Source organism: Motacilla alba, chromosome 18 (assembly GCF_015832195.1).
Source record: "Motacilla alba alba isolate MOTALB_02 chromosome 18, Motacilla_alba_V1.0_pri, whole genome shotgun sequence".
NCBI classification, from domain to species: Eukaryota; Metazoa; Chordata; class Aves; order Passeriformes; family Motacillidae; genus Motacilla; species Motacilla alba.
Genome location: NC_052033.1, coordinates 5,402,963 through 5,427,028, shown reverse-complemented (window position 1 = coordinate 5,427,028; position 24,066 = coordinate 5,402,963). Strand labels below are relative to the sequence as shown.

The window sequence follows — 24,066 nt, the reverse complement described above, 5'->3', positions numbered from 1 at the left end:
AATGTTGGAGATCGGAACGTGATTACCGAAAGCCTCATGAAATTAAATCCCTTCTCTTCAAAGCGGCCGGGAGGGAGGGAGGGAGGGAGGGGAGCGTCCCTCTGGCAGCCGCGGTGGCCGGGCGGATATTGAGAGCAGCCTGGTGGCCAGCGCTGCCCCGCGCACAATCGGGCTCTGACGGAGGCACGGCGAACACAAACAGCAGCTTGTGTTTGCACACAAAGGCTCTGCGCCCCGCCAGCCCCGGCCCCGGGCTCTACACCCTCGGCTCTTGGGCGAAAAGTCCTGGGAGGGCTGGAGGGAGGGAACCGCGGCTGAATATCCAGGGATGAATTGAAGTGTGCAAAGAGCCTTTGGGAGGCTCGCGGGGCAGCGCCTTGGATCAGCTGCCCGCCGGGGCTGGAGCGCAACCGCTGCGCTTGAAAGGGCGACTTTCACGCTGCAGCAAAACGGGACAAAGGAAGATAAATGAAACGGGCTCCCGGCAGGGTTCGGTTTGTTTGTTTTTGTAACTCGGCTAATATTCCCGCATTGTTCAGCCCAGCGGCCCAGTGTCTGTCCTTCACACGCTGCTCGTAAATCGGGGCTGGGCGGGCGGCGCAGGCAGCGGGAGGTGCGGGAGGGACGGGACCAGCGGGACAGGGACGGGACCAGCGGGACAGGGACGGGACCAGCGGACAGGGATGGGATCAGCGGACAGGGATGGGATCAGCGGGACAGGGACGGGACCAGCGGGACAGGGACGGGACCAGCGGGACAGGGACGGGACCAGCGGACAGGGATGGGATCAGCGGGACAGGGACGGGACCAGCGGGACAGGGACGGGACCAGCGGACAGGGATGGGATCAGCGGGACAGGGACAGGATGCGCGGGACAGGGACGGTCCCCGCTCCGGCCCCGGTGAGCAGGGGTTGTCCTGTGCGGCTCTGGCGCTCCGGGGGTTGGGGGCCCGCAGTCGCACGGCGCTGAGCTCGGCAGGTCCGAGCCGGAGCGGGGCTGCCAGCCCTGTTCCCCCCCAGCCGCTCCTGCGATCAGCCGGGGGCGGGTTTGGGCACGGTTCGACACCCAGCAGAGGTGTGCCGGGGGCTGTGCACCAGCAGAGCTCTGCTGGCCTTCGTTCCTCAGCTGAGCGGGGCATGTCCTGGTGATTTTTCACGGAGCTGGCAGCAAATCTGCCGGGATTTGTCCAGAAGTGGGGACACCCCAGGCAAACCGTGGGGACACCCCAGGCAAACCGTGGGTACCAGCGCTGATGTGTTAGCCCTCCCCATCCCATCCCATCCCATCCCATCCCATCCCATCCCATCCCATCCCATCCCATCCCATCCCATCCCGGGAACAGCGCTCATCCCACCGTGCCGGGGATGGATCCTGCAGAGCTCAGAGCCTGCCCAGGGCTGATCCCGTGGCATGGACGGGAATTCGGGATTAGGGAATTCGGGATTAGGGATCACAGGGTGGACACAGCCAGGTCGATACAGGCGCTCGTTTGATTGTAAGGATTAGAAGATCCCCGGTGCAAGCCTCTTGAAAATTCCCTTTCCCTCCGGATTTTAGGCAGAGCAGGTTTAACACCGCGACATTTCTCCAGCGTGAGCTGAGTAAGCAAAATTTAATAATCAGCTGCATGATAGTTTAGCTCAAATCAAAGAGCAGGAGCAGCGTCGCCTTTAAAACATTTGAATAACATTTAATATCCTCTGTAGCATTTACTTTTCACAAGCCTCTGCAAAACCACCAAATGTTCGCAGAAATTTGGCAAACTGACTTCTGCACAAATCCAGCCCCCCAGATGAGCTGTTTCTTAGTCTCCGCAAAGTTTCACCCAATCAACAACAACAAAAAAAGAAATCCCAACAAAACCCCAGACAGCGCCTCACGTGCTGGGGGCACCAAAGAAATCCCTGGTTTGGGTGACCAATGAATGTCCCCAGCAATGAAAAGCGAACAATTTGTCGGCAGCCCCTGCACTTGAACACGAACGATCCAAATTATTCAGCGAGTCTCCCTGGATAGTGAATCCATTGAAAGGAGATCGAGGCAGAGTCATAAATTATTCATTACCCAGAAGAGAATGAAATGCATATAATCATAACAATAATAATAACAACAACAATCGTTACACTAATAATAGCAACCAGAGCCCAGGCAGCTCTGCCCGCAGAGCCAGGGAGCCACGGAGCCTCCCAGACTTTATTTTCCATTTATCCCAGCCCCTCTTTGGAGCGGCTGTGTTAAATAAAGGAATGTAAAGTGGGCGGACATTTGGAATAAATATATTTATCGCCGATAATTGGACTCGCTTGCCCGGCCGGGGGTGATGGACTTTGTGCTGGGGTCCTTGGCCGGGAGCAGCTCCATGAGCCCCCACTCATCCCTGGTAACTGCTCCGTGGAATGGATTCCTCCGTGTCCCGGGCTGCTTTTAGGGAGCCTCTGGAGGTGGCCGCAGCGAGGCGTGTCCTGTCCGTGTGTCCCTGGATAATTTAGGGGTGCCCAGGGGCTGAAAGAGACGCGGCAAGCGCTGGCCTGACGCTTCTCCCTGGGCTCGGACTCGCCGTGCCCGCACTGGGACCCTGACTGCGGAGCCAGCGGGAGCCGTGGGGCAGCGGGGGGGTCACGGCGCTTGTCCCCAGCCCGAGCTGCTGCCGTGCCTGCACGCCGGGGCTGGGCCGGGAGAGCCCCGCCGCGGGGCCGCCTCCCCCCGGCGCCTCCCGGCCCCCCGCGATTCCGCTGCCCGGGCACCCGAGCTTTCCCCGGGGCGCCTTCGCCTCGGGAGCTCCTTCCAGCGGCCCCGGGGGATTTTCCCCGCGGGGAGCTCCGCGCCGGGCGCTATGGAGCGTTGGAATCCATTTCTATGCCTGCTCGGCGGTGGAAGGAGCCCGGCTACCCCTCCGGCATGCCAATGAGTGTCGCCGGCCGCGGCGCGGGGGCTCGGCCGTGGCACCCGGCCACGTCCCCGGCTTTCCCACAGGTCGCGGGGAGGGCGAGGAGGGGCCCGAGGGTCCTTGCCGAGGCTCCCTCGGGGCTTTCTCCACCTGCTGCTCCCCGGGAGCAGAGGGCAGGGCTCCTGCTGTTCCCTACGTGCCGGGAAAAATGGCATTTTTAGAGCTCGGGAGAGCAGGCTGGGCCGGCGAGGGGAAAAGCACTGGCGGGTGCGGCTGCGTCAGCGTTGGGGCTGCACAGGGGGCTCAGCACCCCCAGGGCTGGGTTTGGGGGGGTCAGTGAGGGGGCTCAGCACCCCCAGGGCTGGGTTTGGGGGTGTCAGTGCTGCAGAGGGGGCTCAGCACCCCCAGGGCTGGGTTTGGGTGGGTCAGTGCTGCACAGGGGGCTCAGCACCCCCAGGGCTGGGTTTGGGGGGGTCAGTGAGGGGGCTCAGCACCCCCAGGGCTGGGTTTGGGTGGGTCAGTGAGGGGGCTCAGCACCCCCAGGGCTGGGTTTGGGGGTGTCAGTGCTGCAGAGGGGGCTCAGCACCCCCAGGGCTGGGTTTGGGTGGGTCAGTGCTGCAGAGGGGGCTCAGCACCCCCAGGGCTGGGTTTGGGGGGGTCAGTGAGGGGGCTCAGCACCCCCAGGGCTGGGTTTGGGGGTGTCAGTGCTGCAGAGGGGGCTCAGCACCCCCAGGGCTGGGTTTGGGGGGGGTCAGTGAGGGGGCTCAGCACCCCCAGGGCTGGGTTTGGGGGTGTCAGTGCTGCAGAGGGGGCTCAGCACCCCCAGGGCTGGGTTTGGGGGGGGGTCAGTGAGGGGGCTCAGCACCCCCAGGGCTGGGTGGGTGGGTCAGTGCTGCAGAGGGGGCTCAGCACCCCCAGGGCCGGGCTGGGGGGGTCAGCACAGCCAGCCCCTGGGGGCAGTTTGCCCACCACCGCCGCAGCAGCGACCCAGAGCTGGTTTTTGTTGGGTCCCTGAGTTGATCTGCAGTTCAGGCTGAGCCTGCCCGGGTGGGGAAGGGGCGGGAGGATGAGGGAGGGCAGGGTCCGGGCTGGGGGTGCCCGGGGCTGAGCCTGGTGCCATCAGCCGGGCTTGGGGACACGTGGGACATGCGGGGCCCTCCCTGTGGCACGGCAGGAGGGCTGAGCTCGCACATCCTCTGCTGCCGGGCAGCTGCAAGGCAGGGAGCAGAAGAAAGAGTTCCTGCTGGCATTTTTGTTGGAAGTCGCCTGAGTATTAAGTGGAACACGGTTTTCATTACCAGCTCCGCTTTGGTGCAATAAATCACGAACTAGAAACACGCTTCTGGCCCGGATTCTGCCCTCAGCTCTGAGCGGCAGTAACCAGAGGCAAAATCCAGCCTCGGCTTCGGCCGTACAGCCCATATGGTCACCTTTTGGAATTCATTTCTCCCGGTAATTTCTGTGTAATGGGACAGCGCTGAAGGCTGCTTCCTCTCCTGGGCATTCACGGTGCCGACCTCGCGCCAAAGGCGCACTTTGCCCGCACAAGCCTGAGAGGAGAGGCGAGCTCAGCCTCCGGGGGACAACGTGGACCCTCAGCCAGGGGACCCCGGCCACCCCCGGAGTGCTGGGAGGAGATGGGGCCACCAAGCAGCAACCCAGCACAGAGCAAGCCCTTGCTGCCGGGCCGTGAAGAGAGCTGGGAGCGTGAGTGCGAGCTCCAGCTGCTGCTGGAATATTTGGGAGGCCATCCCGGCCGAGCAGGAACCTGTAATGCAACAGATGCTCTCCGACAGCGGCGGGGGAGCAGCGCCGCTCGTCCCCCGGGCAGGAATCTAATTTATATCTCATAAGACAGTTTTATTTTCGGGATTACCGACGGCTTCGGTGCCAGAGAGCCCCGCGGGCTGCGGCCGCTGCCTCGCCGCTGCCTCGGCCAGGGGGAGCGCAGCGAGGGAGACTCCTCGTGCTGGGTTATGGGCCCATAAAATTATCCCTGCCGGAGCCGGCCGCCCGCGCGAGGAGCCATTGAAACGGAGAACAAAGCCGGCCCTCGCCCCCCGCAGCTCCTGCTGCAGAGCCGGGAGGGTGCCTGGAGCCGGGCTCCGTGTGCTCACACGCTGCTGCGGCCGGGATCCTTTCTGGGCAGAGGCTCCGGCTCCGAGGGACGGGGAGAGCAGGAGCAGGAGCAGGAGCAGGAGCAGGAGCAGGAGGAGCAGGAGAAGCCATTTCTCGCCTCAGCGCTGCTTTCCGCGGGCAGGGGATGGAGCCCTGCTCTCCTCTGGTGTTGGGATGGAAGGGCGGCCCCGGCTGATGGATTCGCTCCTGTTCTGCCACAGGCAGCAGCGCAGCCCCAGCGGGACAGACACCAGAGGGGAAGGTGCTGCCTGCAGCAGTCTGGCTGCCCTGAGTGCCGGCGGAGCTCCTGCAGCCCCTCCTTGGCTCTGGGGACCCCCAAAGGCAGCCCCAGCAGCTTGCAGCTCGCCGGGGCACAGAGCGCGCAGCCTCCAGCTTCCCCCGGCTCCTTGAGCTGCAGGAGCAGTGATTTCACCTCCCTGGCTGGTCCCTGGGGCCAGGGAGACAAAACGGGCTCCGAGAGTGGTGCCCTACCCAGGTGTAGCCCCCTGCTCTGAGACTGACTCTTGGGAGAAAATTAATGGAGAACTGGGAGAGAAATGGGGATTTTTTTGCATGTCCTGTGCCTCCAGCTCTGAATATCAGACTGATTTGGTCAGGGGAACGCAGCCATGATGGGGGAACATTTCCTGCCGTGTTGGGTGAACATTTCCAGCCATGTTGGGGGAACATTTCCAGCCATGATGGGTGAACATTTCCAGCCATGTTGGGGGAACATTTCCAGCCATGCTGGGGGAACATTTCCTGCCATGGGAAGCACTCTGCAGGTCAGTCCATCACAGCTGTGCTTGGGAGCCTAAAGCCAGCTCCTCGTGCTCAGTCCCAGTGTGGGATCCCAGGCCGGGAAGGGCTCCTCAAGGCACAGGCTGTCATCTGCTTTCAGAGTGAGCACGCCTGGTCACGGTGACAGCAGCCTGTCCTTGCCCCCTGAGCTGGGGCAGCACCGTCCCCTCCCAGACAGCTCCCCCCACCTTCCCAACCTCAGCTCCCACCTTCCCCCGCTCCTTCCTCTCAGGGAAAGCAGGAGCTCAAACCCACCATGGCAAACAGAAAAAAATGCCCAAACCCTCCCAGGAGAGAAAACCCCTCTGGTTTCCCCCCAGGCACTCGGGAGCTGGGCTAGGCGTGCACCTGAGCACTCTTGGGGACACAAAGGGACAGCCCAGGGTCTGCCCCAGCCTGGGGTGGGTGCTGGGGAGGCAGCCACAGCCTCTAACCAACTCTCCAGGCTCCCAGGCTCCTGAGAGTTTAATTTTTGGGAAGCTTTAACATCCCCAGCTTACCAAGCTCTGAAAGAAAGGTCAGCTAATCCTTCAGAGCATCTGAATGAATGCAGGCCCAGAAGTGAGATTACTGAGCAGGGGAGGGGAGGGGAGCTGGGCAGAGCTGCAGGGACACAGGGACCCTTCCCAGAGCCTGGCTTGCTAAAGAAATGCACCTTTTATTCCAGCTCTCACCCCCGGCGGGAGAGAGGGGTGGGCAGAGCCCCCAGCTCCTCCCCCAGCAGCGCGGCTTGGTGGAGGGGAGCCCTGGAAGAGACCTGAGGGTCCCATCCGTGGAGGGACAGCGGGGACACTGGGGTGTCCTGTGGGCACAGGGCAGCACCCATGGCCTTTGCTCTGGGTGTAGCTCAAGCATTTAGGAAAAAAACCCAGAACCAGGGTGCTTTATGTCCCTCTTTGGCTGCTTGGGTGGCTCTGGACCCACGTTGGAAGGCACCGAGGTCCCAGCAGGCACTGGGCACAGGGTGACACTGACAGAACAAGGAATTCAGGGCATCGTGGCCATTGCCGTGTCCCCGTGGTTGAGGTGGCCTTTGCGGCACACCTGAGCTGTGTCTGGGCTGAGCAGCCTGCCCTCGGGTGGCACCTGTGACTGCAGCAGGGACAGCCTGCCCTCGGGGTGACACCTGTGACAGCGGCAGGGCCAGCCAGGAGCAGCCTGCCCTCGGGTGACACCTGTGACAGTGGCAGGGCCAGCCAGGAGCAGCCTGCCCTCGAGTGGCACCTGTGACTGCAGCAGGGACAGCCTGCCCTCGGGGTGACACCTGTGACAGTGGCAGGGCCAGCCAGGAGCAGCCTGCCCTCGGGTGACACCTGTGACAGCGGCAGGGCCAGCCAGGTGCCACCAGAGGTGGTTTGGGAGCAGCCTGTGGGGGTCAGTGAGAGGAGAAGGACAGGCCCACGCAGAGGCAGAGAGGTGCAGGACAGCCTGGGCTGCAGGGCTGAAAGCAGCCCCGTGTCCCTTCTGGGGAGCTGCTTTTCACTGGCTTTGTGGGGGTTTCCGTCTGCAGCCCTGGTTAGAAACCAAAATGATGCTGGAGCGTCTGAGCAGACATCTGTGTGTGACATGCAGTCCCTGTCCTGGGGAAACTGAGGCAATGAGCGAGGCAGTGGCCACCAGAGAGGCTCCCTGGTCCAAATTCCCTCCCTTTCCCCAGTCCTGCCCTGCTTTTGCTCCCGTTCTTGCTTTACTGGGAGGGAAGAGAGGAGGCAGATCCTTGCTGTGCTGGGAGCATTAACCTGTGCCCTTTTGGGGGAGTCTCACTTGGCTCACCCGATTTCAGGCTGGGCGGGTTTCAGGTGCACCTGGACATCTCCATCTCGCTCTGCTGGCCCTAAACGGGGACAAACATCAGCCACAGACGGGCTGGGACGGCCCCAGCGAGCGCCCTGGCCTGGCAGGAGCTGCAGAGGGCTGTGCCAGGGCTGAGGAGAAGGGGACAGCGCTGTCCCTGGCAGGATGAGAGGGTCCATCCCGTGTCCCTGCCTGTCCCTGCCCTGGGTGAGCCCCTCTGAGCCTCCCCATCCGCCCCCTCCTCAGCTCCGCTCCTCCAGACGTTGCCCCCAGCCATTCAGCCTCTCTCCGGATCATTAAACATATTGAGCAACACCGGTCCTGTGACTGGTTAATTAGTAAAGACCTGACTAATTAGTTAATCGTGTTTATGGAGTGCTTTGAGAGTGCTCAGTGTTATTTTCTGGAGTTCTGCGTGGCCGCGGGTGCCCCTCCCGAGCCTCGCAGGGCTCAGCCTTTGTCTCTGCTGCCCCAGCCTGGGGCTGGGATGCCAGCTTGCCTCTTCCCCCTGGTCGCCAGGGGTCCCAAACCTTGGGGGGATTTAGAAAAGCCCCTCACAAACGTCCGTGCGCCCTGGCACACCGAGCTGCTCTTCCGAAGCCCTCCCACCCCTGGAGGAGGCAGGGCTGGCTCTTAGTGCTCCCCTCATCCCACAGCCCCTGAAGGGAAGAGCAGAGGACATCCAGCCTCGTGCTCCCTCCCAAATCCGGCCCTCGGTGCCGCGGACACCGCGGATTCGGGAGGTGATTTCCCTCTTCGTGGGAGAAATCGGCTCCCCAGCAGAAGGCGAGGCAGGTCGTGCCCGGATCTGAGCGGGGCTGCTCGGGAGAGGACGGGCAGAGGTTCATCTGCCCAGAGGAACGTCAGCGGGGCTCGCTAGCCAGGGAGGGTCTTGGCATCCCCGAGGAATCACCAAGCCCGGTCTCCTCGGGACTGTCTTCATCCGTAAAAATGTCATCAGCTCGTTAAGCAGCCTCATAAAGAGCCCCAGCCACCCCTTATCACTGTGGGATCTGCAGGGGAGGCTGCCAGCGCCAGCTGCAGAGCACGGCCACCTCCCGGGAGCACCGACAGGGGAACCCGGCCCTGGAGCTGACACAGAGCTGGAAAAGCCACCCGGGGCTGCCACCGGAGCTGGGCTTGGGGATATTTCTGTCCCTGGGAGCTGGTCGGGGTGCTCATGGCCAGTGACGGTGACTCTGCTGCCTGCACCCCAGCCCTGCCGTCCCAGGCTGCAGCTGGCAGCTCCTGGCTTCGCTCTTCTAGAAAGCCCCCAGAGGAGTGGCCAGGGCTGCCACCTCCAGGTGACGCTCCCCTGGATGGGGACGCTGCTGCAGGACCACGGAGGTGCTGGCTGGGGAGGGGGGAGGAGTTTCCCTTGGCACTCTGAATTCCCTCCTGGAAATCCTCCCTCCCCTGGTGGCCGCCAGCGAAGGGCAGAGCAGCCCAGAGGGGCAGCAAGCAGAATGTCCGTGATAACGGGGCTGGAGCCCGCCTCGGGCTCTGGAACCCGTCCTGGCACGGGCCATGCTGGTCCAGAGAAAGCACCTGTGGGTGCAGGATCCTGCTTCCAACCCGAGCATTGCCTCGAGGTGCTTGAGTGTGGAGCAGGGGCGGCTTCTCTGTCATTTGGGGTTTCTCTGTCATTCGGGGGTGTCTCTGTCATTCGGGGTTTCTCTGTCATTTGGGGTTTCTCTGTCATTCGGGGGTGTCTCTGTCATTCGGGGTTTCTCTGCCATTCGGGGGTTTCTCTGCCATTCGAGGTTTCTCTGTCACTTGGGGTTTCTCTGTCATTTGGGGGTTCTGAAGCACAGGTGGGCCCCTTGCAGTTCGTTTCGGACGTGTATCAGTGGTGAGAGTGGTTTGGCGGCTCCCACTTCCCTGGCTCACCCACCCAGGACACTTCCAGGCTGTTTCTATGGATTAGCTGGGACGGGAGAAGGGCTCAGAGGAGGGTGGGACCGTTTGGAGGGGAAATTTGATTCTCAGCTGTGCTGCGCTTGTGTCCCCATGTGGAAAGGTCAGAGGGGGCCCTGGACTCCGCGCAGGCTGTGGCCCCAGCCTGTTGTCACCCCCAGGAGGGAGCCCGGGGGTTGCTGGTGCCTGCAGGAAGGGCAGGAGCACCAGAGCCCAGTTCAGTTTCCTGCACAAGACCTTTCCTGCTCGTGCCACCTCCTGCCCTCCATCCTGCTGTCAGGAGCCATTTCTTTGCTCCTCCTGCAGCCAGGGGACACCAGGAGCCCTTCCCCATCCTCCCTCTGCTGGCCTGGGGGAAACTCCTTCCCTGCCAGGCGCTGCTGGGCCAGGCAGGACCCCAGCCCTGCTCCTCAGCCGGGGGCTGGCAGGGTGGCACGGTGTCCCTCGGGTGCCACAGCTGTCCCTGTGCCCCAGCCCAGCCGTGGCCTCAGCGTCCCCAGGCAGGAGGGGAGGCCGCTCCCTCTCTGCCTCTTCAGAGAGAGAGAAGCCCAGGCAGGGAGGGAGGGAGGCAGGCTGCACCTGGGAGCTGTCACGGTTGGTTTTCCAGCCCCAAACGGGCAGTGACAGCAGCTCCGTGGGGGCGTGAGCAGGCGCGGCAGGGCAGATTTATGGCCGTGGGTCAGGCTCAGGCTGAGCCAAACCTCCTGCCTAGCATCAGTTTTATGAACAGGATGAAGTGCAGAACCTCCAGTGCGGGTGCCCTGTGAGAGGAGAAGCCCTGGAGAGCGGGAGCAGGGAGTTCTGCGAGGGGCCATCCTGCCCCTCCCTGCTCTGCTCGGGGCTCTCCTTCCCAGGCTGCAGTGAGCAGGAGCAGCCCCAGCAGCTGCTGGGTCTGCTCCCACAATCCCAGAGAGCTCGCGGGCTGCGAGCCACGAGCAGAGCAGCTGCGGGCTGGAGGAAGCAGGAGGCGAGGGCTGCCCTCTTTCAAAACAAAATAAAATTCGCAGCAATTCCCAGCCCTGCAGAGGGGAGCGAGGCCAGACAGAGAACTGAAACCCCGGAGACAACTCCAAATTCAACAGCCCGTTGGGCATGGGGGCTGCCAGGCCAGGGAGATGCTGTGGAGATTGTCACAGTGGCACAGGACACGAGGCCATGCCAGGGCTTCCCTTCCTGGCCAGACAGCGAGACTGAAACTCTTGTAAACTCAGAACCTCATAGAAAGGATTCAGCAGAATTCCTGGAGGCTCCCGGCTCTCCCTGAGATCGGCGTGGGACAGACCTTTCTCCCAGATGTGGTGAGATCGTCACTTCATCACGTCTGGTACTGAAAGCTGCGTTTCAGCCGGGCTTTGACGAGTAATTGATGGATGATGCAACGGTTCTTGCGCCTGCAGCGTCCCCAGATTGTCCTCTGTGGCAATGCCTTTTGATGTCCCTCTTCAAAGGACAGATCCTGCCCTTTCCCTGCCGAGGGGTGACCAGGGAAGCCTTGGCAAACACAAGGCAAGTGCCTGTGGTGTTGAGGCCGCTCCTCCTTCATCCCATCCTGAGGCAGGCGAGGTGCATTTCTGCATTTCTGACACTTTTGCTCCATTAGGCCTCGGGCAGATCCCCGGGTGAACTGGGGGGATCAGTGCAGGTGTTTGCTGGGGGTGCTGGGGACCCCCACGAGCCCTGGGCGAGCAGAGGGCACGGCTCCCTGGCTGTCCAGACCCTCAGCTGGGATGCAGGATGAGAATGCTGATATTTATTTATTTATCTGTGGGACTGGAAGGGCTCGTTTCACGTAGGACAAAGCCTGTGGAAGAGCTGCTGGCGGCTGCTCCTCCGGAGCCCATGGGAGCATCCCAGTGATCCCAGTGGGACAGGGCAGAGCTCCAGGGGAATGCCAGGGCTGGCGTGCCGGTGCTGCTGCCTCGTGCTGAGGACAAACCCCGGCAGCTCCTGCGGCACCAGCCGGGGATGCGAGGAGGACAGAGACTTTGTGGCCTCAAGGAGCGGCTGTGGGGGAAAGGGGGGGCTCAGATGCTCCATGGAATGGGAGCTTGGCTCCCTCCTTGTGTTTGTGCTGGTAGGAGAAAACTGAGCATTGTCTGCACACCTCGGGACTGGGAAGGGACTGGAAGGGACTGGGAATGGATTGGGAAGGGACTGGGAAGGGACTGGGAATGGATTGGAAAGGGGCTGGGACGGACGGACTGGGAATGGACTGGGAATGGACTGGGAAGGGACTGGGAAGGGACTGGGAAGGGATTGGAAGGGACTGGAAGGGATTGCTAAGGGGCTGGAAGAGGCTGCAGGCTCAGCCTTGTTCCTCGGGAGCAAAGCCCGGAGAGGGTTTGCCGTTGAGCAGAGGGAAGCCGTGTCAAAGGAGGGATCTAATGGCAGATTACAGGGAATTCCTGGGGCGCCATTGAGCTGCCCGGCCCCGCTCAGCCCATCGCCATTCATCGCGCTGCCCGCTCCGCCGGCCCCCGCAGGAAACCCGAGCTGTGCGTGCCCGCAGCCCCGCTTGTGCCGGCACGGAGCCGCTGACAGGCTGTCCTTTCATGCACGCCACGGGCTCCCCGGGAGCTTCCCGAGGCATCCTGGTGCCGCACACCACGGGCTCGCCATGAGCTTCCCGAGGCATCCTGATGCTGCACACCACGGGCTCCCCGGGAGCTTCCCGAGGCATCCTGGTGCCGCACACCACGGGCTCCTCAGGAGCTTCCCGAGGCATCCTGGTGCCGCACACCACGGGCTCCCCACGAGGGCTGCCGCACACCACCTCAGGAGCTTCCCGCTTCCCAAGGCATGCACACCACGGGCTGGTGCCGCACACCACGGGCTCCCCGGGAGCTTCCCGAGGCGTCCTGGTGCCGCAGCTTGCCAGTGGTGGCCCGGACAGGGCCGGGCTGTGCCGCGGGTGCCGGGCCCCGGGAGAGCCGGGGTCAGTGCAAGAACAACCAAGGCAGCAGGTGGGACGCGGGAACCCCAAATCCCAAATCGTTTCTCTTGCTGGCATCCGTTTTTTGTCGGGAATTCTGGCGGTTGTGGGCAGCGGCAAGGCGTGGGCTCGCCCCTGGGAGAGCGATATTATTCCCCTCCTTTTGTGCCCGGGCCCGTGTTTGAATTGGGAAACAAAGCTGAGCAGCTTGTGCCTCCTGTTGGAAGCCTTCCTATCCCGCTGGGGATCCGGGACCTTTTCATCTCAGCCGTGCACTCCAGAGGCTTCTGCCTCTTCCCATCTCTAAGTCTTTAGTAAATATCAGAAAAGAGAAAATAAAGGCGCTCCCCGGGGCTCGGGAGTGCTGCCTCCCCTGCACGGAACAGAGGGGGGAAAGGAAAACAGATATTTATCCTCATTTTAGCATTTTCCATGTGGAGCTCGCAGAGAGTAAATAATATTTAGTCTGACTTTGCAGGCTGGGGACACTGCGGAGCAGGGTGGATGGTACTCTTTGTGCGTGTGCCCAGATTCTGGGGCATCCAGACCCTGAGCCACGGGAAGGGGAGCAAAGCACTGCCAGGCCAATGCCAGCCCGGGTGCTCCAGTGCCAGCCCCTTTGGGGCCATGGGCAGGGCAGGGAGAGCTCAGCCCCCCCCGAGCCAGCTGGACACAGCTGAGCTGCAAACCAGGCTCCCTAAAACTCACCCGGGGCCAGGAGTGGCAGCAGGCAGAGCAGGGAGGCTGTGTCCCGCAGGGAGGGAAGGGACATTGCTGCTGAGAAAGGAACAGTTCAAAACCGTCCAACTCCTCTTAATTTACTGTCTCAGGTTTGATGTGGATGCTTGGAGAAAACTCCTCCCTTTCCATGAAGTTTTTGATTATCTGATGGAAGGCAATCCAAAACAGGACAGCAATATTTCCCTTTTTTTTTCTTGTTTGTTTGTTTGAAACCCAAACTTTTGGCTTGGCTTTCAAAACCCCAAATGAAATCACTGAAATCTGAAATACACCCAAAAATGTTTCTACTGCATTTCGATATTTTTCCTCGGAAAAATGAAAATTCTTGCTGCCCCAGCCTCAACCCCCTGTGATTTCTGTCTGAGGCTCACACTGCCATCAGCTCTAGGTCTGGCAGCCAGGCAGGCTGGCAAAAGCCAAGCTCACTCCCAGCCCGGGCTCGGTGCTCTGACATCAAGGGCTCCCTGTGATTGCTCCTGCGGAGGAACAGCACAGGAAGAGCTTTCCCGGCGCACCTTTGGGGTGGCACTTCTCGCCTGGCTGGCGATGTTCTCCCGTGGTTGTTGCTCATCCCTTGCTCTTCAGCGCTGCCTTTTCCTCCAGAGCCCTTTCCAGGCCAGGTTTGCACTTGGGCTCATCAGGGCAGCTGCTCTCCCTGGCTCTGCTGTCCCCGGAGGCTGTGCAGGGGCTGGGTGGCTCCAGGGTGGCTCAGGGGACGCGCAGAGTGTCCCTTGCCCCCTGCGTCCCCTCTGCAGGGAGCTCAGGAGCATTCCTCCCTCCCCAGCAGCGCCAGCAGGGTGGGGACGGGTCCCCAGAGCCAGGACAGGCTCTGCAGGTGTCAGTGAGGCAGCTCAGGGCTGGGGGTCACAGGGAGCCCCAAAATCTGCTCCTGCCAGCCTTGGAGTAGTGGGGAGACTCAGGAAGTGACAGAGCCACTATCCCACCCCTCCCCAGTGTCCAGGCCTCGGAGCAGGCAGCGGGGCACGAGCCAGAGTCCCAAATTTACCCACACAAAGAGGCGTGTGACTGGGAACACAGCCCCTTCCCGAGGAGCTGCGGGGCCCGAGCTCCCCCAGCTCCGGTTTGCAGCCCCCGGTCGGCGGGGCTGGGCCAGGTCCCCCGGTGCAAATGCAGGTGCACAAGGAAGGAGTGAGTTTGCTGCCCTGGCTGCTTGGAAGAGCTGCCGGGGGCACCCCCTGGCCTGGCACAGCACAGGAGGCACCCGCGGCTCTCCCCATCGCCCGTCCCGGGCTGGCAGTGACAAACACGCCCAGCAGCCCGTGGCACTGCCGGTGACAAAGCAGTGCTGTGGCGCTGAAGCCGTTCCTGCCGTGCTGGGGCTGCCTTCGAGCTTTCCTCGGGGCTGTGAGGGCGAGGGCCGTGCGGGTGCCCCGCTCCAGCAGCAGTGCAGCTGAGCCTTGCACCCAGCTCCCTGCAGCCCTGCAGCTTCCCCCGGGACTCCACAGTTGCTCCGTCTGCCTTGCTGGGCCTCATTATTTCCCGGTTTTCCAGCCCTAACGCCAAAGGAGGCTGCATTCGATGTAATTATTACTCAAAACTTTCAAAACTTAAAGGAGGAAAAATGGGCCATTAGACAGCCGAGGAGCAAAGTAACAAGTGTGAATTACGGCCCTGCCCTGTGGTTTGCCTGTGATGGGTTTGTTCCACCCATGGAGATGCTGAGAAGGGAAGGTTGAGTGGGTTGTTTTGCTTAATCTCTCTGCTGTCAGAGTGGCAGTCCCCCGAGAAGGCAGATCTATAGAGAAATGTGCCTCCCCTTTGAAAGGCAGCGCACATGCCCAGCTCCCAGCAAAGGACTTTTGTTCTGCTCTGATTTATACAATTCTCCGGGGCCAGCAGAAGTGGCTGTCATGGTTGCAAGGATTACTCGCCACTGGAGGCAAGGGTGGGCTGTGCAGAACGATTTGTTCTCTTGGCCGGGCACGGAGATCCCTCTCCCCTTCCACAGGCTCCGGCCCTCACCCCCCAGGGGACGCCGACCCCACGGTCCTGCCCTGCCACGGGGGAGGGATCCCTGTCCCCTCACAGACAACCTGGGGACGCTCCTGCCCCTGGCCAGGGCTGGAAGGGGACACTGAGTGCCTCACCCAGAGCAGGGCACGCTGCCAGCAGCTCACTGCCCACCTCAGGACGTGCCCAGGGCTGAGGTGCAGCACCCCAGAGGTGGCAGTTGTCCCCCGTGGCTCTGGAAGGGGATTGGGGTGTCTGGCTCCAGGGTAGCCCACGTGGCTCCTGAAGCAGCCTGTGGGCCACCGTTGGCTCACGCTCTGCGTGCACCTTGTGCAAGCTGCCCGTGAGGAGCATCCCCTGCACGCCCTGGGGCCTGGCACAGCCTGGGGTGAGGGTCCTGAGGCAGGGGAAGCCTCTGAGCCTGCTCCTGGTGTCCAGGGCTGTCCCCGGGGCTCCTGGAGGAGCACAGGCTGCTGGATGTGGCCTGTCCTGTAGAGCCCAGCAGCCTCAGAGGCTCCGTTTGTCCATCCCAGGGTCACCTACCACCAGCAGCGGCACCTCGGTCACTCCAGGGAAGGACGCGCCTTCACTTATCTGCCCCCGGAATTTCTCTGCTTGTTTGTTTTGTTCTCATCCCCTGAGGAGGAGGAGGAGGAGGAGGGTGGTGCCTCTGGACGGGGACGGCCACCTCTGAACCCCAGCACCAGAAGCCCTCTCCATGCTCTATAAATTTTATAGGAAGATCTGTTTCTCTCGGGGGAGGGCGTGCTGGTGGTGCATTTCTTTGCTCCCCGTCAGGCACCGTGGAAGGGCTCGTTGCACGCCAGCTCCTGGCCCCATGAACCCTTCCGGGCAGGCAGAGGTGACACAGACCCGTGGCATTTCCAGCCGGGCTGTCCCCTGGGACGCAGCAGACGCCTTGGCCGGTGCCGAGGTTGCTCTTGGCCCCGGCGCTGGTTTGTGGTGGAGGAATGCCTGGGGAGCCAGGCAAGGGCTGTCTCTGGGCAGGACCAGCAGGGTTGGTTCTCCTGGGCATCCCGAGGGCTGTCCAGGGACACCAGCTGCTCCAGGCTGCTCCCGGCTGGGGGAGGGCAGGGAACAGGAAGGTGAGGAGGCACATCCCGGGTGCTGCCACGGTCCCCAGAGCTGCCTGAGGGCTCCTCCGAGAGCGCCTGCCTGCACCAGGCTGTTTTGCTAACCCCAGGCTGCAGCCCGGCCCTGCCAAGGCTCTGATGTTCTTGGACAGCCCCGGGCTAAGGAGACACCTTCCCAAACAAGAGCTGCTGGAGGGACTGGCCGGCCACTGGCTCAGCAGGCATGGCTGCCAGCGGCCAGCGCCGAGGTGGATCTCCCTGGATCTGCCCTTCCCTGGCCCCAGCGCTGCCTGGGTTCAGCAAGGGAAAGCCCACCTTCGCCAGAGCCTCCTCCCCCTCTTTCCTGACAAGCCAGCCTGCCTTCTGGTGAAGGTGCCGGGCTGCAGCACCAGTCTGAGAGCTGTGAGAACCCAAACAGAAACCCTGTCCTGCCCCATGCTGCTGGACCGCCCCGTGCAGCTGGAGGCAGGAAGAGCAGGGGTGTTCCCAGGCTGGGCCAGGGCCATGCTGGGGCCACCCAAGGTGTGCTGGATGGAAGGCAGACCCCGCTGAGGAGGTGCCAAGGTGCCTGAGCAGCGCCCATGTTTCTGTGCTCGCATCCAGCTCTGCGGTGACACGAGGCAGGGATCCAGCACAGAAATTCCCCCGCGCTGGCAGCTGCCCCTGCCCTCAGCAAACACCCAGCCCTCCCTCGGGCAGGTGTCACCTCAGCCTGGCCAGGCACCACGAGGTGCGCCCGGCTCTGGCTCCACCTTTGCTCCGAGGGTCTCGGCCGTGGGGGCCAAGAAACACAAAGGCTTGTAGTGCTCTGTTGGGCCAGGAATAAAGGGAACTTGTGGCAAGAAGGTTCCCATGTTATACAAGCGAGGCAAGGGGAGCTGTGTTTGCACTGGCAGAGGGCAGTTGTTTTCACTCTAGCAGAGCCCAGCTCACGGCTGCTTCCTCTCGGAGCTCTTGTTCATCTTGGCCTGAGCAGCTCCAGGTCAGGGAGGCAAAGCTGCGGCTCCTCCGTGGGATGGGAGAGCTGCAAAGGCAGCGCAGGGCAGCCCGTGTCCTGCCTGGAGCCGGGAACTGGGGTCAGGCACAGCCCCTGCTGGCCCTGAGCTCCAGCACAGCCCCCAGCTCCCAGCCAGGGCTGGTCCCTGAGCTCCCTCCCTGTCCCAGTCTTGGGAGCTCTCGGGATCCCAGCGGGAGCATTCCCAGCACTGCCCTGGATGGAGCTGGAGCGGGAGCTGAGCTCCAGCACAGAGCCAGTTTTACTGAGCCAGGGCTCTCAGCCCCTGGGGCTGCTGGAATGAGCAGGAGCTGCACAGGGAGCGCCCCTGGCTTGGCTGAGCAGCACCAGGAGCTGGGCTGGGACAGTGCAGCAGGGAGGGATTGCCCCGAGGAGGGGACACAGAGCTCACTTTTGGCTGCCACCCCGAGCAGTTTCTGTGCAAGCAAAGCAGGGGCTGGGCTCCGAGTGTGGCCTCCTCCATACCCTGCACCACCTTTCCACGAGGCAGCCGAAATGCGGATCTGGGGCTGAGCTCTGCACCCTCAGCCTGCTCTGAGCAGTGTCAGGGCAGCCTCCGGGCACAAATCCCATCCCTCTGGGCACGCCAGGGGTCAGGGAGCAGAGCAGCAGATCCACAGACTGAACCAGCCAAGGATTACCCAGAGTTTCCTGTCCTCAGTCTCTGTAGAAGACCTGAAGCTGACCTGAAGAAACGAGACATCAGTGTGATGCTTGGCGTAGAGAAGGTTTTGCAGTCCCTGCTGGGTGAACTCTGTCAAAGGTTCATGGCTGGCCCTGGGATTGCAGACGTCTCGGGGGTCAGCTGAGCCCACGGCCAGGGGCTGATGTCTTTCAGCCGAACCTGGGTCTCCCATCTACAGCCGTGATTCCCTAGCAGGAGCTTTTCTGGTCAAATGGGGAGCCTCATAAGGCTGCAGAAAAAAACAGATTGAGCTTTGCCAAAACTGCGGTGAAAGGCACAAGCTGCGGCAGGAGACGGGCCAGGAGGATTTTTTCCTCGATGTAGTAAAAAAAGGGTGGCAGGAGCAGCAGCAGCTCTGCCAACAAACCCCGGCAGGGCCTGGTGAGCCTCTCCCAGCCTTCCTCAGGGGTGCTGGCGCAGGAGCGGGGCATCCCCGCCTGCTTTATCGCGGGTGGCTGGAGCAGCCGTGTTAAAGGGGATGAACGGAGCGCAACGAGCCCGACTTTGTTCCCGTGCTCCGGGATTCACTCCGGGGCGTTACCGGTGCTCTTCAGCCCCTGCCACCGGGAGGGGCGGACGCAGGGCAGCGCTGCTCGCAGCCGGCGTCCCGCCAGGCAGCCTCCGCCTGCCGCGGCCCAGGCCAGGCAAGGTTGGAAACGATCCGGGCAGAGCTGAGCCGGGCAGAGCCGAGCCTAGCTGAGCTGAGCTGAGCTGAGCTGAGCTGAGCGGATCTGAGCTGATCTGAGCCGAGCTGAGCCAAGCTGAGCCAAGCTGAGCTGAGCTGAGCTGAGCTGAGCCGAGCTGAGCCGAGCTGAGCTGAGCTGAGCCAAGCTGAGCTGAGCTGAGCCGAGCTGAGCTGAGCCGAGCTGAGCCAAGCTGAGCCAAGCTGAGCTGAGCTGAGCCGAGCTGAGCTGAGCTGAGCTGAGCTGAGCTGAGCTGAGCCAAGCTGAGCCGAGCTGAGCCGAGCTGAGCCGAGCCAAGCTGAGCTGAGCCATCAGGGATGTGCCAGGCTCACGGGGGTGGCAGCGCTGCCCGGGCTGTTTGAAAGGGCAGGGGCCAGCTCAGGGCGGGCTGCAGGCTTGACACCGAGCCTGAGGCCCCTCCTGAGGGAACTGTGCCCCGCATTTCCACAGGGACAGAGAACTGCCCGAGCAGCAACGCTGGGGGTGATGGGGCTGAGTTGCAGAGCTCTGTGCTCAAGGGGAAACCCCTCTGTGCCGTTTCCTGGGGTGGTACTGCTGTGGACGAAGGGATAAATGACATGGGGGGAGGCCCAGGCATTATGGGCTGTGTCTGTCCTCCGTGCCGATGGCACCCAGGGGAAATGGAGTCACTCTGAGCGCCCTGGGACGCAGTCCCTGCTTCTGTGGCTTTTGAAGGCAGTGTTTCCTGGGGTAGGAATATCCCCGTGGGCCCTGCACAGCCCCTGGGCTCACAAGCTGCTGGGCTCCTGGGAGATGGGCTCACAAACTGCTGGGCTCCTGGGAGCAGCCCCTGGGCTCACACACAGCTGGGCTCACAAACACCTGGGTTCCTGGGAAATTCCCTGCTCCTGCCGGGATCGGGATCGCTGTCTGCAGACGCTCAGAGGATGATGTGGATTTCCTGCCGTGGGGAGTGGCAGCAGCTCCAGCTCAGGGTTGGCTCCAGGGCTGCGGCGAGCCCAGGGCCAGAGATCCAAACCATGGCAAAGCAGGATCCACAGGCAGTGTCAGCACTGGGCAAAGCACGGACATCTCAGGGCTTTGGCTCGGGAAAGGTCACCCCGAGGAGGGTGTGAAGGGAGCTCCTGGGACAGGACACCCCTCCGGGAGGGCTGGGGATGCTTGTCCCCCTCAGCTCCAAAGCTTCCCATGAGGGACAGAGGCACCCACCACCTCGGGGGGCACAGCTGGGCCTCCCCACGGAGCTGCTGCTGTTCTGCAGAGCAGCTGGGCTGCAAAGCCAGCCAGGAAAACCAGGAAAGCTTCTGTGGGAGAGGTTTTGCACATCAGCCCCTGCTGCAGCCAGGCGTTTCGCAGTTCACAGTCTGGGTCTCTCCCAGAGCTGCAGGCTGGGTTTGGGGCCAGCAAAGGCAGAGGCAGGGCTGTGCTTCAGGCAGCTCGGGGTGGGACGGGAGGTGTGGGGTGCTCACCTCCAGTCTGGAGGGATCTCCCATCCCAGGACACAGCTCGGTGGCCCCGGAGGGAGCTGGGAGTGGGCGAGTGCCGGCGGCTCCGGCCAAGCTGGGAACTGCAAAAGCTTTTCTGTCCGGAGGTGGGCTCGAGCTCAAGCCTGCTTCCTTTTCCCTGCCAAAGCATCTGCTGTCCTGCACACTTCCCTTCCCCCTTCCCTGCAGCGTTTCAGGCCATGGAAATGTTCGATGCGATCCCCCCAGCGCAGCTCCCTGTGGTTGGATTCTCTGTGGTTTGACGTCCCTCCTCTGGCTGCCTCGAGGTGACCTTGGCTTTGCAGTGCCCTTTCACACCGGAAAACCAAAATATTGCATTTCAGAATCGCCCAGACGGGTATTTCCAATGAGCTAACAGGAAAAGGAGCGGCTCGCTCTTCACAGCTCCACCGCCCCGACCTTGCGAGCAGCCCCAGCTGGTCCCAAGCTGCTTTAATAATCAATAATTTGTTTGGCTGGAAGTGTCCCCAGCCAGGTTGGGATCCCACAGGCCTGGGGCCAGTGGGTCTGGGTCCTGTGGTGATCCCTGCTGTCCAGCTGTGGTCCCTGCGGTCCAGCTGTGGTCCCTGTGGTCCAGCTGTGCAGCATCACAAATGTGACAATGGGGTGTGAGAGCCGTGACTGTGCCGTGTCCAGAGAGGAGCCTCTGAACTGCTCCAGGGACGGCAGATCTTCTGCCCCGGCCAAGGGCAGGACCTGAGGCGCCACCACGGAGGTGGCTGTCACAGAGTCATCTGTGCTGGCCACCTGACCGCTGCACGGCGATCCCTGTGGAGGCTGGGGATGGAATTGATCCCACTTGCCAGGTCAGACCTGGGTTTAAAGGCTGCTCTGTGTCTGCACCGTCCCATTAAACCCCTCCTGGGTCTGCACAGGGATCAGCAGGGCCTGGGAGGTGAGTCCTGCTGCTCCTGCCGTGCACAGCTGGCTCAGGAGCCCATGGCAGAAACACTTGTGGCCCTCCAGGACAGAGGACAAACATTTGTGGCCCTCCAGGACAAAGGACAAGCAGGGATGTCCTCCTGGCTGGAGAGCTGGGGGAGGAGGGGACAGCTGAAGTGAGGAACACCCACCCGGGAAACCACTGGCACAGCAGCGCCAGCGCTCGGCTGTGTTTGTGAGCTGCTCAGCATCCTCATCCCGGCAAAGCCAAGGTCCCTTGTGCCAGATCAGGCCCTTCCCTGAGCGGGCATTGTGATGGAAAAGCTCCTGAAGGCCCTGTGAAGTCACTGAGCCTCGGTCTGTGGCCACGCTGGAATGCACTAACCAGGAGTTGTTTTGAGGTCAGAAAGGAATAAGTTGTTTGCAGACAATTGATGTTGTTATTAAAAACATCCACGGCACGGAGGAGGGGGAGGGAGGTCCTCTTTCCTGTTTGGGAAATAGTTTCTCACTGCATCCATCAAATGAAAGAATTCTGTATGAAAAATTAATTTAGAAAAAAAAAAGTTTCTGGGGCACACGCGCCTGAAAATGAACCACAGCAGGATCAGAGGTTTGGCTCAGAGCTACATCCGAGACTCAAAAGCCAGATGAAAACCCAGGACTGCTCCCAGCCTGTTGCTGGAACTGGAGGAAATGCAGTTTCCTTCAGAGAAATGCAATCTCCTCTCTGTAACTTCTGGGCAAAATTCAGGAACTGCAGCTGAGGCCCGGAGCAGTCTCCCACTGAGACAGACTCCGTGTGAGCCTGGAGCAGCAGCTGGGCTGCAGGAAAGGGGGGACCACCTCCAGGGAGCAGGAAAAACCTCTGGGATGAAGGGACTGGGCTGTCACCCTGCCCCACATGGTGAATGTCCCGGCTGAGGACCAGCAGCTGGTCCAGCCCTGCCCTGCAGCAGTGAGATGTCACCTGAGGTGTGAGCTGAGGAGCGGCCACACCTCATGGAACTGTCCCTCGAGAGGCAGGTCCCCCTTCCAGCACGGTGAGCACCACGTGGGCGCTGGCACAGGGCAGGCCTGGCCCCGCTGTCCCTGTTCCCAGCCGCCCTGCAGGGTCACACCGACCGTGGGGTGGGCAGGACACTCTGGACAGGACTCGGTCCCTGCAGTGTCCCCGGCAGGGCAGGTGTCAGCTTTGGGCGTGGCTCCAGCGTATTTTGGGATGGGAATCTGTTCGTGGCTGGTGCCAGGATTTGTGGGCGCGTGGCGCGGGTCCTGCCCGTGCCAGGCTGTGCCACGGCCCTGCAAGCAGCAGCCTGACCCCTCCTGCAGGGCGGCCAGGGACCGGCACCACGGCCCAGGACAGGATGGAGCCTCCCCTGGTGGTGGTGGCACGGGCAATTCTAGGGACACGGTGGCACAGCCCGGGGTCTGAGTGGCACCAGGGCATCTCTGAGCATCCTCCTCACCACGGCCAGCGCTGTGCTCCCACCCCGATTCCCGGGAATGTCTGCAGCTCTGCAGGTCTCCTTTGAAACCAGCCAGGTCTGCAGCCAGAGCTAACTGCCCGTGATCAGCTAATTAAAGCGTCCCGATAAAATCTGCCCGGCAGGCACGGGAGCTAGTGTGGCCCCGTGTCCCCCAGGGCGAGGGACAAGGTGGCTGCTGGGACACCCAGGGCTCCCTCACACCCTTCCTCCGCCCCTGCCTCAGGGGTTATCCACACCTCTGCTTGGGGCTGGGCTGGTTTCTCCGCTGCAGGAGGGTGCTGGCAGTGACCCCGGGCTTCCAGCTGTGACCCGGCCGCAGGGCCACAGCCCCGTGGAGAACAAGGGGCTTGGAAAATGCGGGTGATGGGGTGTTCGGAAAGGGGACACAGGACCCTCCTCTCCCAGGCATTCCCATTCCTCAAGTTTGGCCGAAATGATAAGTAAAGTCCTGCCACGGCCGAAGCAGCCTTTGCTGCCCGGCAGAACGTGCAGCTTCATGTCTCTGGGTGCTCCTGTCAGGCTCCTCCCCGCAGACCTGCCCGCTTCCCAGGAATGCTGGAATGTCCCATCCAGGGATTACCCATCCTCTTCCTGCCGTCCTGCTCCTCCCCGGCCTCCCTGCCTGGGAGAGAACAGCAGCGAGGGCCAGGCTGGCCAAGGCAGGGTCCCAGGGCCACGGCATGTGCAGGAGGCTGATCCCAGCGGAAAAGCTGGGAAATCCCTGTGTTTGACTAGCTTTGATCTGGATTAAATCCCTGAGGCAAACAGCAACAGCCTTCCTGGGGCTGTGTGTTTTGACTTGAAGCCATCAAAGTTTGCCCTGAGCGACCCGAAAAGCGAGCAGGCAGCTGCGGGCTGGGCAGGGAGGAGCGCTGCAGGTCCAGGTGCGGCAGCCTTGCCCCAGGGAGGCTCTAGGGTCACCTTTGGACTCAGGATTGAGTAGGTGTCTGCCTGCTTCATCCCTGGTGCTGCTGGCTCAGTGCCCCACACCAGCTCGGGGCTGGAGGCAGGAGCTGTGTCCTCCCCAGGGTGTGCACACACACCCTCTGTAGGAGCCTCACACCTCTGCTGTCCACAGCCTGGGGTGGAAGGGCAGAGAGGGATGAGCACACACATGGAGGGATGAGCACACAAACACAGGGAGAGATGAACAGACACACAGAGGGATGAGCACACACACAGGGATGAGCACACACAGGGAAGGATGAGCACACACACGGGATGAGCACACACGGACCATGATCTCCTGGAGCTGGTGCATGTGAGGAGCTCAGAGCTGCTGAACCCGCCTGTCACCTCCTGCAGCCCAGAGCCATCCCAGGGGAGCTTCCAGCCAGCACAGGTCATGGCTGCTCTGCTGGGGAGCAGCAGAACAGAGAAATCAGGTGGACCAGAGCAGTCCCACGGCAGTCCCAGGGAAAGCGAGGAGGGGAAGTGCCCTGTTCCAGGTGGGTGTGGGACACCGGGCTGGCAGCTGCTCCTCCAGGGGGATGCGGCCTCAGGTGTTCTGGTGTTGGGGTCAGGATGTTAAACACGGCAGTGCAGGACGGTCCATTCCTGCATGGGAT

The 24,066-nt window shown here is 62.2% G+C and overlaps 1 protein-coding gene across 1 annotated transcript in view; it reads left to right on the top strand.

Annotated features, from left to right (window-relative positions):
• Positions 1-24,066, top strand: part of NTN1 (netrin 1) — an 80,498-nt gene that overhangs the window by 11,138 nt on the left and 45,294 nt on the right. The gene's annotated exons all lie outside the window — the stretch shown is intronic.